The 15,384-nt window shown below is 50.1% G+C and overlaps 1 long non-coding RNA gene across 1 annotated transcript; it reads left to right on the forward strand.

The window, feature by feature from the left end:
• Nucleotides 1-203: 203 nt before the first annotated feature.
• Nucleotides 204-7,241, forward strand: LOC109268943 (uncharacterized). Its single transcript, XR_008420645.1, has 3 exons — nt 204-339; nt 2,193-2,290; nt 6,896-7,241. It is a non-coding gene; the product is annotated as an uncharacterized LOC109268943 (long non-coding RNA).
• Nucleotides 7,242-15,384: the final 8,143 nt, after the last annotated feature.

Below are 15,384 nucleotides of genomic sequence, written 5' to 3' on the forward strand. Positions count from 1 at the left end.
GTCCCTGGAAGTGGTGCTGCTCGCCCTTGGGAGAAGGCATTCCCAGTTATAGACACGTTGCCAAATTGCTCACAAGCTTGGCTGAACCAGTTCACGCTGCCACCAACGTGGGTATGATACATCCTAACGCGTTCCTTATTCAGTGCGCTCCTGGGTTGTAGTCTTTCCTGAATGCAAAAGCAATTATAAAGATTTTCTCAAGCTCATTTCTGACTTTTCTCCTAACTTTACTTTCTCTTCAAGGCTTCGGTTCTTCAGACACAAATTCTCTTACCACTGGGGTTTTCCCGAATCTGAACCCAGTGGCCAAGAAGAGATGACTGGCGTGGGCACCGTAAGGTGAAGTGGTGTGTGTGTTCGTTCATGTGTGTGACTCTGTGTCTGGGTCTGTGTGTGTAGCTTTGTACCAAAGCCAACAGGAAGACGGACTGGGCAGGGTAAGTCTTTCACAATGTCTGCTCAACAATGCGTAAAACCAGGAGAAGGGTACCCCGTGTAACCTGAAATCTACTCTCATGCCCCGGGTCCCTTCCGCTCCCTGTCTCATTTGGTATGGGTTAGGGAAAGACTTGTCCCAGGACGTCAACCTGCCGTTCCGTCTTTCCTGCTCCCCCCCAACCTCCAAATACTTCCTAAGCCATGTAAACAGGGAAAGAGGTGTGCTGTGCAGGGGAGGGACGGTTCCCGCGTGCTCCATCTGGGGGAAAGGGCTGACTTTTTGGCCCTGAGCCGGAGAGCTCTCTGTCCGTGCCAAGGGCTGCCTCCTGCATCTGGCCGTATAGGGTTGGGAGAGCTGCCAAAATCCGAGCCTGGACAGTGACGATGGACAGCCTAGATCATGGCCACTGACCCTGACCCTCAAGCCCAGGGCCATGCAGAAACGGTCTGGGCTGCCTTCCCTCCTGGGCCCTGAAGCAGGGAGCCTTCAAAGCCCCTGAAATAAACTTGGGAAGAGGGGGATAGATTGAAGGGACCTCCACAAAATCACCTGCCTCACACTAGAGGTATTTGAAGAGGAAGGAACCCAAAGTGAGCGAAAAGTTTCAGTTCACAATTCCGAGGAAGTACGGAGGGCCTTGATCCGAGGACTATTTTTGAATGGGAGTTTTTTTGCCCCCTTAATGCTTTAAGTATGGCCAGCATGAGGTGTTTGTTGGGGGGGTGGGGAGTACTGTATTTATCCTTCTTCAAAAATATGAAGCCTGAAACCCTCGGCTTTCTGGTTCCACAGAGTCTATTGGCCCTAAACAGCCTGCCCTCACGGGCAACAGGTAGCTTACTTCAGGCTAGAGGATAACCTTATGCCAAGGAAGTCCCCAGGGGAGACCTCACCTCTGAGCCCTGGTCCACCGGCCAATGAGGATGGGCGGAGGTGACGTCACTCCATCCTGTTTCCCAGCCCAGCCGGAGAGGATGGCACCAGCTGAGGAAAAGAGCCAGTGTCAGTGACAGATGCCATGACCGATGTCGGTAGAGAAGTGGTGTAAGGCAGATGAGTCAGCAGCAAGTTTAAGCAACGAACAATTGCACCATGGGGTGTTTCTGAAATTCTTGTCTACTTTTAGAAAGTATGCAATACCATTCAGCTGAGCATCTTGATTCTGAAATAGCTACAGAAAATGTGAAAAATGCTGCGGGTGAAGATGGGCCCGCCCGTGCCTCTTTTCTAAAACAACAGTCAACGATTGTGCTGCGTGTCCCTCAAGCAAGTCTTCCGACCTGGCTGTCCCTTCGTTTCCTCGTCTGTAACATGAGGGGAATGTATGAAAAGTGTCTCTGGAGATCCCTTCCAGTCTAACATTCTGTGATTTGGTATCATGCTCACATTCTTAATCCTGGCTGGGTATACACAATGCCAAGAACACTAGCCAATTCAGTTAGTGTGGACAAAACGTCCTCTCCAATCAATTCTTTGGCACAGTGTCGATAAAACAACTCGTTAATTGACACAATTTTTCATTTCACAACTGGTTGTCCTGGCATCAGCTTGACCAGCGGTTCCTCCGCGGGGGGTGTCCTGACAGGCTGCATGTCTGGAGCCGTTATAAAGTGTGTCACAGGCAATTTGCTGTTGCTAACGAACTACCGAGGTTTTGAAATGACTGATGAGTTTTTTATCAATTAGGACAGATTCAATGTATGCCTGTGACAATCTCTATCACTCACTTGCATTCTGATATCCTACCCCATAGGGAAGGAGAAGGGTTGGACCTCTAGCTTCCAGCCGGGGATTGCCTGTGGTCCTGAGCCGATGAGAGATGCCCATGGGAGGTTATCGTGTGTGGCACATGTGAGTACCATCCGTCACCTGCAACGTGGCGTTTGAGGATGACTGATAGAAACCTCTGATACGTAGTTAGACGGCAAGCTTTGGAGACCCAGGCCCCGGAACAATCTGATCCGGATGGGGAGGGCCGTCAGTATCCTATGATCCAGCCGCAAGCCAGTGGAGAAAGAAAGCGCTGAACAGAGTACAAAATGAGAGGCCTGCTCATTACGCCTATCTCTTGATCCAACAACGATTTCACCATAATCCGTTCAGAGTTGGAGAAGGGGAAAGGGGTGTGTGAAATCATGTTTATTGAGCATGTAGGTGCAAAGTCCTGTGTCAGATACTCATGGCAGGTTTCAGTGCCACCCGCCGCGTACTTTCTGTTCTTGGCTGGCCAGTGGGATTTGCGCTTTGTGGTCTGGAATATTCATGTAATATTCGGCCCAGTGATTTGCAAGTAACAAGCAACGTGTGTCAATTCAATGCCGCCGACCTGGACTGCTAGCTTTAGACCCTCCAGAGTCTCCTCTTCCTCTACCGTAGGGGCTGGCAACAAACCAGGGGCTGTTCCATCATCAGCGGACTCCTGGGGGACTACAGAGCAGAGTCCCCAGCCAACTGTGACGCACATGAGTGACACATCACACGGGAGGATAACGTAAAACTTGGTTGATATAAGCCACGAAGATTTTAGGGTTGCTTGTTACTATAGCACGACCTAATTTTACGCTGACCGACGCGATGTTTTGTATTACACAGTAACGCAGTGGGAAAAGGTGAGCTTTTGAGTTTAAGAGACTTGGCTCGAATCTTAACACTCACTGACCTTGAGCAAATCCATAACTTCTCTGGGTCTCAACCTTTTCATCTATAAAATAGTAGTTTATGATTCCTATCTCGTGATGCGATTAGGTTGGGAAATGGTGTTTATAAAATACCTAGCACAGGATTTGGCACATAATAGATGTTCGATTGTAATTATTTTAATTTTCATTGATTCCTCAAAATAGGCCAATGGGTAAACAGAGACCACAGGAGTATAAGAGGAAGGCTAATTAATTATTGATGTTTCAAATGCCATGATACGTTACGGGGGACACTGGCCAGGGACCCCAAGGGTAAGCGGATGTGTGACGTTATCTGTGCCCACCCTCCCCCAAGCTCAGAGCAGCTCTAGAAAGGAGAAGAGGCCCCAAGGACACCATGTCCAATTTAGCCTTTCTATTGCCAGAGGAAAGGAGGATCTCACTTACAGAAGCGATTCTTGGTAACTTCAGCATATAGAACAAGAGTACGGCAGTGGTGTAGGCGGGAGCACTGTTAGTTTCACTGAAGCTTGTTATCCTATGAAGCAAAGTGCCAGCCAAGGTCTTTCCCAAAGGTCCAATGAGCTAAACTCTTCCCTCAGAACAGCTTATTAGTAGCATCATGCCCACTTCAGCCAGCTCACTCAGGACCCAGGAATAATCTGGAGAACAGAATACAGAGGAAGGGAGACGAAGAGAATACACATGGGGTGGAGGAGGGGGGATTGAGGGGCCCTTTGCCTCCTCCTGCTCCTGACCAAGCCTGGCCTGATACAGCAGCAGGGGCAGAGCCGGGGAGAAGGGGACAAACTCTACAAATCAGAGCCTGCCTTCCTTCTCCCTTCTTTCTTCTTCTTTCTTTCCTTCCTTCCTTCCTTCCTTCCTACCTTCCTTTCTCCTTCCTTCTTCCTCCTTCCCTCCTTTCTTTTCCTTCCTTTCCCTGCCTGCTTTCCTTCCTTCCTTCTTTCCTTCCTTCCCTCCTTTCCTTTCCTTCCTTTCCCTTCCTCCTTCTTCCTTCCTCCCTCCCTTCCTCCCTTCCTCCATTCTTTCTTCCTTTCTTTTTTCTTTCCTCCCTTTCTTTCTTTCTTTCTTTCTTTCTTTCTTGAGCTAGTTTACCAAGGTATGCATAGCTTTTGGCAAAGCCGTTTCTTTCATTGGTAAAGCTATTCCAGGGATAGGGTAAAAGAAATCAAGTTTGTCTATGGGAAGAAAATAGCCCTCTAAAACCTTAGACAGCTATGAGAAATAAAAACAAAAATAAACATAAAATAAAAATAATACTGATAAAAGCTTGGACCAGATGGGCTGTGGCTTCAGCCCCTCTGTCGAGATGATGAAGTAAAAGCTTTCGCTGAAGTCAAAAAATTACATGTAAATATTGGCTGTTATAAAGCTGCAAGAGTCTGTAAAAATCCTCAGTGGAGCAGTGGTCTTTCACGGTTGTGGATTACAGGGAGCAGTCTCCAGCTGCCTCGTCTTGCAGAGGAGAGGACGCTGGGGACTCAGCTGACTGCCCCAGGCAGTGGGGCTGCTGGAGGAGGGACACAGAGCTTCGAATCATCTATGGTTAGACTACATTGTGCTCCCTCAAAATTCCCATACAGGGGCGCCTGGGTGGCTCGGTAGGCTAGGTGTCGCACTTCAGCTCAGGTCATGATCCCACGGTTCATGACTTTGAGTCCCACGTCAGGCTCTGTGCTGACAGCTCAGAGCCTGGAGTCTGCTTCAGATTCTGTCTCCCTCTCTCTCTCTGTCCCTTCCCCACTCGTGCTCTGTCTCTCTCTCTCAAATATAAGTAAACATTAAAAAATATTTTTTAAAATTCCCATACTGGAGCCCCAACCCTAGATGTGACTGTATATGGAGACAAGGCCTTTAAGAAGGTAAAGTTAAATACGGTCATAAGGGTAGGGCCCTAATCCAATAGGACGGGTGTCCTTATGAGAAGAGACACCAGGGATGTTCACACACAGAAAAAGCCATGTGAGGACACAGTGAGAAGGCGGCCATCTGCACTTCTCACCAGACATTTACCCTGCTGGCACCTTGGTCTTAGATTTCCAGCCTCCAGAACTGTGAGAATATAAACTTCTGTTATTTAAGCCACCCAGTCTGTGGGGATATGTTACAGCAGGTCTGGCCAACTAACACAATCTACGGAGAATCGCTTGTTTTCTGTTTTTTGCCTGCTTATTGATCAGTTTTGCAATGTAAGACACCTTTCCACAATTCTTCAGACCCTCTCAGCCCTGCCTGAGATTCTCAGTGGTGCCAGTCACCCCGCTGTGAAACCAAAGGGTAAAACCTCGTAGGCTGAGTCACAATATTGGCAGATTACCATAGCGGGGGAGGACGGAAGCTGAACACGGGAGAACTCAGCTCTCTCAGCCTCTGGCTGTAGGATCGTGGACAAACTCTCATCCCCTCTCTGCCTCAGTGTCCGTGTCTGTAAAATGGGGGCAAAAGTACCATCCTCCCTTACAGGATCACAGTGAGGGTAAAGCAAGATAATGTGACAATAAGCCCATAGCACTTTGCTCAGGGAGCCGTCCTTCCTGAAGCCCAGGCAGCCTGGCGGGGAGCCGGATCTGCTCGCCCTGGCAGCGGTGGGGGTCGGGGTACCTGGGAGGGTAGGATCTTTCCTCTCCAGTGACCTGCACTGGGCAGGGAGGAAGTTATCTGGCTAGAACGGCTCTCTTGCCATCAAGACCTGCCCCCAGTTGAATTCTTCTCTCTTCTGCTTGTTCCCAAACAAGATGAGAACTTCCTCCTCCATGGAGAACACTGCGCATCTTCATAAATAAGATAATGAAGTAAAGCTTTCACAGACAGCCTGGTTCTCAGCAAGCCCTCAATAAACGTTAACGATTCCTATCTACACACCTCCCACCAGCCGTTTTCACGCCACCCCTCAGTGCAATTGTGGTTACAGGGCTGAGCGTAATTTGCACCCTTTAGATAGGAATGGCACTGAGGAACTTTATTAATCAACTTGGTGCGGCTTTTCTAAGAGGGAAAGCTGTGCTCACGCCCACGTCTTCTCCAAGCTTTCCCGAACACCTGGGATTAACCAGGCTGAAGCCCACCCCCTTGGGCAGCCAGGCCCGGCAGTGGTCCTTCCTGACCTCCTGATCTTCCTCACCACGTGGGCTGTTGGACAGCTCGGCTTTGTGGCTTTACTGAACTCCAGCCGGCTTGCCTCAGGGCTCTCGCGTCCTTCACCAGGACTGAGAGCACTCGTGACCGGGAGGAGATAGAAACCAACGCAGACAGGAGGAGATTTGCAGCCGGAAATGGCTCCACTTACAGGTGGACTGAACCCAGGGCGGGTTGCCTCACTGAGTCAACCTCAACGAGCTGCGACCTCTGGGCCGCGGTGCCGTGCGTCTGACACCCTGGGTCAGGCTGAAAAATGACCGAAAGCCCTTCCAGCACTTTTCTGCTTACACTTCCCCGGGATCGTGCTGAGCACACGGGGATGCTCGGGTAGACGTCCCTTTTCGCTCTGTGTCACCTTCTGCTTAAAAAGTACTTTGAAAGCCATGTTCTGGGACGGCCTGCTTTGTACCCACAAAAGAGCAGGCTCTGCAGAGTCCAATGACATTAGGGGTCAGTTTACAATCTAACCTTGTCAGGGACCTGGTTGCCAAGGGACCTTTCAATGGAGATTAGAGATAACTAACTCAGCAAATAGCTGACACTGAGGAAGGAATTCAGGTAAGGAGACTTCCTGCTGACTCAGAAAAAGGCGGTCACAAGTTTTGAACATTCTAGAAACATCGCACCTCACTATAACTTTCTCTCCTTCTCTCTGCAGACTACAAGGAAACAGGGCTAAGACAAAGACAAAGACAAAAACAGAAGAAACCGAAGGCCTCTTCCGAGAAGTTATAAGGGGGTCAAGAGAGGTCCTTAATTGAACACTGGAGATCAAGGCTGGAGAAAAGCTGCAGACCAGGACCCTTGACAAATCCGATCAGATTTGGCACACAGCTAAGAAAGTTAAAAGACTCAGAGTCCGTGAATTCTCCAGAAGCCTAAGGAGGACCAGGCTTACACTAAATAAAGGACCCCAGCACGGGTAACGAAGACACTGGTTTACGCCTAGGTGCTGGCATTTCTCTGGCTTTAACCCCAACTGCATATCTTATTTAAAAATAATATTTTTAATTCTTTGTTTTTGGCTATTTTAATAAAAAGCCTTATTTTCATTTATTGAAAGAATACCAGTGCCACTGATATCTGAAGCACACTTCAATCACTAATGCCTTCGGATAACTAAGCCCAGCTTATCACTGATGCCTTCGGGGAACTAAGCGATTCAAGCCCAGCTACCTGGTGGCAGTTTGGTCCACGCACAGAGACGAACCTCAAAAGACCTAGACAATCTGTGTTCAAGAGAACAGTTGTTCTGTTCTGTGTTGTGAACCCACAGAGTTCTGGTAAATGCCGTAATGTTTGACCAGTACTCATTAATAAACCCCACCCTGGAAGGGAAAAGATTTTAAAGCCTGAAAATACGGATAGCCAATGTTTTAACCACGAGTGAACTGACCGTGAGGGGGAATCGGACACAGCATTTCCCTGGGGTGATGCTCCCGAGCCTTAGGAAAAATGGGAGTAATCGGGGCCAATTGGGCCAATAGGGCCAGAGGGAGGCCCAGGACTTCTGGCAGATCCTCTTCCTCTGGCTCCATTTGTTTAGGTGGAAGGGACAGGAATGTTCCCTAAAATCCTCGCACACACAGAGCAGTGTAAGTTCTGTAGCATAGACGGTGGGGACGTTCTGTGCAAAGTGAACTCCGACTCCTTGCAGGTTCCGAGAGCCCAAGCAAGATCCTTGGGGTCCTGAGATATCCTGGGGCAGCTCCTTGGCTCGGAGATGTAGACAAGGAAACACTGGGATCCCAACAAAGAGATAGAAAAGTACCCGGTGTCAGAAACACATCTTTCTCACCAGATATCGGTGTACTCGTTCACACTCCCAGCTCTTTTACCATCTCTCGCGAGAGAGATGTCAGGGCAGGATGTGGAGTAGAACTCCCCCGGCAGCCTGAGTTCACTGCGCGCGAACACGAGAGGCCTGGAGGTGGGAAGGCAGAGTTCCCGCGGCGGAGCCCGGCCGGATCTATGTTTCCCCATCTACCTTATCGATCCATCCATCCTCCCATTTGACTCCTCTTTCGTTCGAAAGGGGGCTGGGACAGTTGGAAAGGTGTTTAGCCTCAGCAGTGTGCCCTCCCCTTCCCTGCACCCCAAGGACCCCAGCCACCCTTCGCTGTGATTTTTAATTTCATGTGTTAACCGGGCTGGGCCAAGGTGTCCGGGTAGTTGGTCACACCTTATGCAGGGAGGGGAAGGGCGTTCTGAGAGGGTGTTTTTGGATGAGGTTAACATTTGATTAAGTGGACTTGGAGTAAAACAGACTGCCCTCTATAATGTGGGTGGGCCTCGTCTAATCAGTTGAAGGCCTGAATTGCAGAAAAAAACAAACAAAAAAACGACCAACCATCACCAAGTAAGACAAATTTCTCCAGCAGACAGCCTTCAGTCTTGAACTGGAACGTCTGTCTCTCTGGGCCTCCAGCCTGCCAGTCCAGCCCGCAGATTCTGAGCTTGTCAGCCTCCATAACCACATGAGCCGATTCCTTATTAGATTACCCTTTTGGTTGTGTTTCTCTGCAGAATCCTTACTAATACATTTGCCCACAGGAAAGTAGAGTGGGTCCCTGGGCCCAAATGTGGAGAAGGGATGGGAGTCCAGCCAGGAACATTTCAAAGGGGCCAGGAGCCCAGACCATCCGTGAGCTGCTTCCGTCCTTCATTTTCCAAAATATGATCTGTCCCTCCTCCTGCCCTGCTGACACCTACACCTTTTAGCAACCAGTGTGTCAGTGGCCTGGGCTTAGGGCATAGCTCCCCAAAGCCTGTTTGCTGCAGGTCACAACCTCCTTCTTTCTGTGGGCTCGGCCCAAAAGGAAGGACTGCTCTTGGGCTGCAGAGCAGGGACTTCGGCGGTCGGGAGACGTGGCCAGTTGTTAACCAGTCCAACCGCAGGATCAGGAATGACAGCATTCGCCTCTCCTGCACACTGGGCTGCCGGAGGACGAACAGAGAATCACAGACGTGAAGTGCTCCGTGAACGGGAAGTGTGATGAAAATATGAAGTGCTGTCACCCCAGAGTCACTCGTTTCACAAGCCCACTGTCTGCCAAGAGCTGTGCCGGGAAAGCCCAGGATGAAAGATACGATCTGTTCTCAAGGAGTTCTAGGGGCTGAGATGGACCAACAGACAAGGGAGTCTAATAGGGTGTGGGTGTGCCTGGGAGACCCGTGTCCTGGGTGAGACGGTCATGGTCCCAGAAGAGGGACTCCTTCCTCATCCCAGAGCAGTGGAGGAGGGCTTCCTGCAGGAGGTGACCTTTCTGAAGGATGGGCAGAATTTAGCCAGATGAGGAAAAGGGGGAAGGGTGTTCCGGGCAGAGGAACCTGCAGGTGCAAAGGCACAGAGGCATGAGAGCTGACACGTCTGGAGTTATGGCCCCCGGCCGTCAGCAGCCAAGTTTTGGGCCAGGAACATGAGGAACAGAGGACGAGGGTACAGCCTAGGGGATGTGGAGAGGCAGGTGGAGGCTGCTTCCTAGTCCCATGAGGACGAGGCCCTGTCAGTACACCCTCCCACTGTCAAAGACCCTCCCCTCTCTGCTGACACTGGTTACGACCACGAAAGCGCCGGACTGCCTCACAGCCATGGCTTCCAAGGTGGAATCTCACGGAAACCTCCCTCGGCACCAAGGGCAAGAACGCGCTGCGCGCACACACACACACACACACACACACACACACGTTAACACTCAGACAGCAAAACATGTCCAGAGACGCACATGGGGCAAAACTTTAGGATCCTGACCATAATTGCCTAACACAAAAACGGCACACCCCCACACACTCACAAACTAAAAATGCAAGGTCCTACTCAGAACTTGCCGACACAAAACGAGCGGCTGTCGTAGTCCCGGCCCCTCAGAACAGTCCCGCCCTCCCCACCGTACCCCCTACAGAGCCCAGAGCCACCCACTGCTCCTCCAGTCAGCAGTCCCAGTTCGGACCCCACATCCCCATTGCCTCCCCCTCGCCCCCCCTCCGCCCCTCCCCCCCCCCCCCCCCCCCCGCAGGGATAGCCCCGCCGGGTTCTTGTCACAGTGAACACTGGGAGCCAGAGAAGCGTAAGCAGCAGTTGATGCTGTGCTTTGCAAACCCCTCAACCCCTCATTTTTTTTTTTTTCTGGAGAATACTTAGCAGTAAAGCCTAATTTATGAAGTCCCTAAAGATCTGAACTTTCCGCAGAATTGGCTGCAGTTTCTAGTGGGTTAGAGTCACACTGGAGTGGAGCAGAAGGCAGGAGCTCAGGAGCTGTGGTGGGGGGCGGGGGGGGGGGGACGGGGAGGAGCCACAGTCTGGGAGCCACACCCCAGGCCAGGGTCCCCCAACCATCTTCCTCCCCAGCAGGGAGCTGAGAGTCCCCAAGAGCATGCTGGGGGCGCAGGGGGAGAGTGTGACACGGGGCGGGGGATGAGTCCAGGAAGGCAGAGGCCCCCCCACCCCCACCCTGAGATCTGTGGTTTGCGAGACCACTCATCACTGCTAACACCCTAGACAAATCCAGAAACTCCCCAAGCGCGCCCACCCTTCTCTCCCTCCCCGGGTCGCAAGATCAAGCATAGTTTTAAGACTACTTCTCAGATTTTGCTCAGGTCTGGGGCCACACCTGCCCCGGGCCCTGGGGTCGAAGATTCACATACCTTCCCCCAACAGGTACCACCTGAGGGCAAGGCCGCGATCTGCCGGGCAGGTAGGAAGAAAAAATGAAAAGCCAATTCTCCCTGTTGAGAAAACAGCAGAGACTTCCCCACTGCTACTCCTCTCCCTTGTCTTAGAGCATTTACTTTCGGAAATTCATAATTGCAAGGGCTTTCTCTGTCTCTCTGAAATGTATGTAAATCTTTTCAGAAGCTAAATAAGCCTCTTGCCAGCTTTATGACCCAGGCCTGCCTTTCTCAAGGACCCTGGATCCGTTTCTTTGAAATACAATCATCCGGGAAGAAGACATCGCCCCCATCTCCTAGTTTCTGTGGGAGGGTCGGACCCTAACTTGGGCTCCAAATTACAAAACCAGCTCTTGTCATAAAAAGACGAGATGTTTCCTTTCCTTGGAATAAAAGCAATTAGCAAACACAGACGGCCGCCCCCAAAGCCAGGTGAATCGGGGAGGAACTCTGCGTGACAAATGGTGCTGTCACCCGATGGGTGATAGCTACTTATATAACAGGGCGATTTCTCTCCGTCTTTGTAAACTTTTAGCAGATTGCCTGTGATGGGCATCAGGCTCTGGTTTAACGCTAATTCAGTAAGAAAACTGGTTTTCTTTCCCTTCTTCCTCTGTGGAGAGGTTTGCTGAGTTCCGAGGAGATTTTGTCCCCCTCTTTCCTAAAGAGAGTTCGGGACAAGGCCCAGCCTGGGCAGAGAAGGGAGGCCAAGGAGGCAGTTTGAGCAGGGGAGGGAGGACAGGAGGATGGAGAAGCCGGAGACCCGGGGGCCCCCCAGCCCCAAGCCTGCCCTCCTCACGAGGCCCTTTGCCCTGGGTTCTCAGAGCTCTTCTTTTGTTTCCCCCAGTCACAATCCTGTTGAGCAGTTCTCTCCCGCTTTGCATACAAAGCCCAGGCACAATAGGTGCCTGGTGGAGGCTGCAGATTCCCGTGCTCTCTTTCCCCGAGTCCCCTTTGTTCGCACCTAGAAACTCATTCATCTGGACCTCGTTCATGACCATTTTTTTTCCATCACTTTTCTAAGCAAAGACTAAAGTGCACTTTGCTTTTTCTGTGAAGAAAGATTATGTCGAGTAAATTTGTCAACGCATTTGCGGGGAAGCATTTAATTGACTTGAGTAAAGACTTTTCCCGAGCATTTAATGATGTCTTTGCACACTGGATTGTTGGATGTCGAGCCTTCTCTCCTTTGTCTTTCCTGCCCACAGCTGGCTAGGAAGCCCACAGAGGGTGGTTCCCCATCCCCTGGTCTCTGACCAGCTCCAACTGGGGCCCCTAGGCTGCCTAAGGGCCTGGAGAGGCCATTTGGTTCAAGCCTCTGGATTCTAATTCTCAACACAGGCCAGGCCACACTTTTCTCCATCACCTTGGGAGCTTTAAAAATGCGTGTGCCTAATGCACGTGTCCCACCCCAGAATTTCTGCCTTCATTGGGTGGTCCCCAGGGCAACCGTCTGGCTTAAAAGCTCGTGAGCTGTTCTAAGGTGAGAGGGGTGAAGGCTGAGAGGCAGCGTGGCTCAGGTCAGGCCGTCTCTCCTAGGCCGCTCATTAAAGCACCTGGGCAGCTCTCAAAAAATACCAATGGCTGGCACCAGGCCTAGTGATTGTGACTTTTTTAGGCTCAGTTCAGACCTGGGCACCAGGAGACACTGATAGACAGCCAGGGTGAGAGCCATCCTGGCAGGGAAAAGAACCCTGACTACTCAGACTGATCACGACTAGAATCGGAGCTCTGCTGGGCGACTTTGAGCAGGTTGATTAACCTCTCTGAGCCTCAACTTTCTCATTCTCAACATCGGAATGGTGTTGCCCACCTTGCAGTTACCCACCTTGAAGCTGACATCTTGGGGGCTTTCTCCACGCTCCTGGCACTGCGTGGGTTAAGTATCTCAGTAACTCTCTCTCCCTTGCAAATTTACGTCAGTAATCAACTGTACTACCAGTAAAAATTCAGTTTGTATTAGTATAAGGGGCTGCTTTTTGAGATGGGGAACAGAGGATGCCAGGGCCTGCTGTCCTTCCAGTCTTGGGGAAGTGTCATGACAGTGGCTTCTTATCTGAAAAAAAAAAACAAAAAAAAACAAAAAAAAAAACCCATTTCATGGTGCTGGCACTTCTGAATCAAATTTCAGCTCATTGGGGCGCCTGGGTGGCTCAGTCGGTTAAGCGGCCGACTTCGGCTCAGGTCACGATCTCGCGGTCCGTGAGTTCGAGCCCCGCGTCGGGCTCTGTGCTGACAGCTCGGAGCCTGGAGCCTGTTTCAGATTCTGTGTCTCCCTCTCTCTGTGACCCTCCCCCGTTCATGCTCTCTCTCTGTCTCAAAAATAAAAATAAACGTTAAAAAACATAAATAAATAAAAAAATAAAAAAAAAACAAATTTCAGCTCATTAAATCCTCCCCTGCAATTTACCAGGAGAACTCTTGGCACATATTTAAATTCCTGTATGCTTGATGGTTAAGAAAGGCACTCTTTGCTATTAGAAATAATCGTATTTGTATCACAATATAAATATGAAGCAGCTTGGCTCAGGAAATGAGCGTCAAACTTAAAATCTGATGACACCGGGTCTACACCATTTGTGTGCCTTTGGCCGAGGTCCCTCACCCCCTCCAGCTTCCATTTGCTCAACTAAATTTTAATTTTATTTTATTTAAAAAATTTTAATCTAATGATTTATTTTTTATAATTTACATCTAACTTAGCTAGCACATGGTACAACAATGATTTCAGGAGTAGATTCCTTAAGCCTCTCACCCATTTAGCCCATCCCCCCTCCCACAAACCCTCCAGCAACGCTCTGTTCTCTGTATTTGAGAGTCTCTTCTGTTTTGTCCCCTTCCTTGTTTTTATATTATTTTTGCTTCCCTTCCCTTATGTTCATCTGTTTTGTCTCTTAGAGTCCTCGTATGAGTGAAGTCATTTGATTTTTGTCTTTCTCTGACTGACTAATTTCACTTAGCATAATCCCCTCCAGTTCCATCCACATAGTTGCAAATGGCAAGATTTCATTCTTTTTGATTGCCAAGCAATACTCCATTGTATATATAAACCACATCTTTATCCATTCATCCATCGATGGACATTTGGGCTCTTTCAATACTTTGGCTATTGTTGATAGTGCTGCTATAAACATGGGAGTGCATGTGTCCCTTCGAAACAGCACACCTGTACCCCCTAGATAAATGCCTAGTAGTGCAATTGCTGGGTCGTAGGGTAGCTCTATTTTTAATTTTTTGAAGAACCTCCGTACTGTTTTCTAGAGTGGCTGCATCAGTTTGCATTCCCAGCTCAACTACATTTTAGATTGAGAACCTAGAAAATGGGTTTGAAACGTCCGCAGCTCCTATGAAGAGCACACGTTTCCAGGGCTGGTGCCCGATGCCAACGTGCCGACATCAGCGGGCAGAAGGGTGCAGCTGCCCAGCACTGCCGGACATGCAGAGAACATTCTGCTCCCAAGGCCACCCTTCTGTCAGACTTTCTGAGCCTGATGTTGGTACTGTGATCGGCCAGGTGCAGAGGAGGATAAAGATAAATTAGGTGCGGATTCTGCCTGCTTACCCTCCAATAGAGTGTGGTCTCGAAGTTCAAATAAGTCATGCATGAAACTCACTCTAACACAGTGGAGAAGATGTCCCGCGGCAGGTCAGGGCAGGTGCGCTAGAGGAGGTAGTGTTTTACCGTCTTGAGGAGGAGGGGAGTGAGGGTCATGGGGCAGGAAATGCTTCCTCCCAATGGCACAGATGCCAAGGAGCCCAGGATGCAAACGGAGAAGTGGAGTGAGTGAAGGGGGTATAAAGAGAATCAATGGGAAATTGATGGGAAAGGCAGGCGGTTGGGGGGGGGGGAGGGGCTTGGATTACTTTAGGGTATTCCTACAGGTGAAATTGCTGGTCGAAAGGTATGCATATTTTAAGGCCTTTGGTATACATTGCTCAAGTGCCCTCCAGAAAACATGCTTTCATGTAGGCTTTGCTGGCCGTTAAGGTGCCAACAGCCTTGACCTTGACCCGAAAATGCAGGACAAGGAAGTGCAGAGGCTGTGAGTTGGGGTAGAGTTTGTCATGTCAGTTCAACAAATATTTACCAGTCCCTGGGCTGGGGGTGGGCGAGCAGCGGGGAACAGACACAACCCTGCCCTTGGGGAGCTCAGTCTGGTGGGATAGACAGACCACAGTCCAGAGGCATGGGCACATCTGGGCCTCCCTTGAAAGCTACAGGCAGGTTTTGGAGCTGGGAAGTCTGTCCTTTCTGAGTCCTTCCTCTTTGAGGAACTGCACTCACCTCCGCCGGGCTCCTGGGTTCCATCAATTCTGGGCAGGTTACCCGGCTCTCCAAGGGGCAGCTAAATTTTTTAATTGCACATCAACTGACACCACTTTCTGCTACATTCTGAAAGCCACTTTCCTTCAGCTTTGGGGGAGTTTGTAAGGTGTTTGGTGGCATCTCCCCAGCTCCCTGCAAGTGGTATGGCTGGG

This window comes from Panthera pardus, unplaced genomic scaffold (genome assembly GCF_024362965.1).
Source record: "Panthera pardus isolate Hobbes unplaced genomic scaffold, ASM2436296v1 HiC_scaffold_8, whole genome shotgun sequence".
NCBI lineage: Eukaryota > Metazoa > Chordata > Mammalia > Carnivora > Felidae > Panthera > Panthera pardus.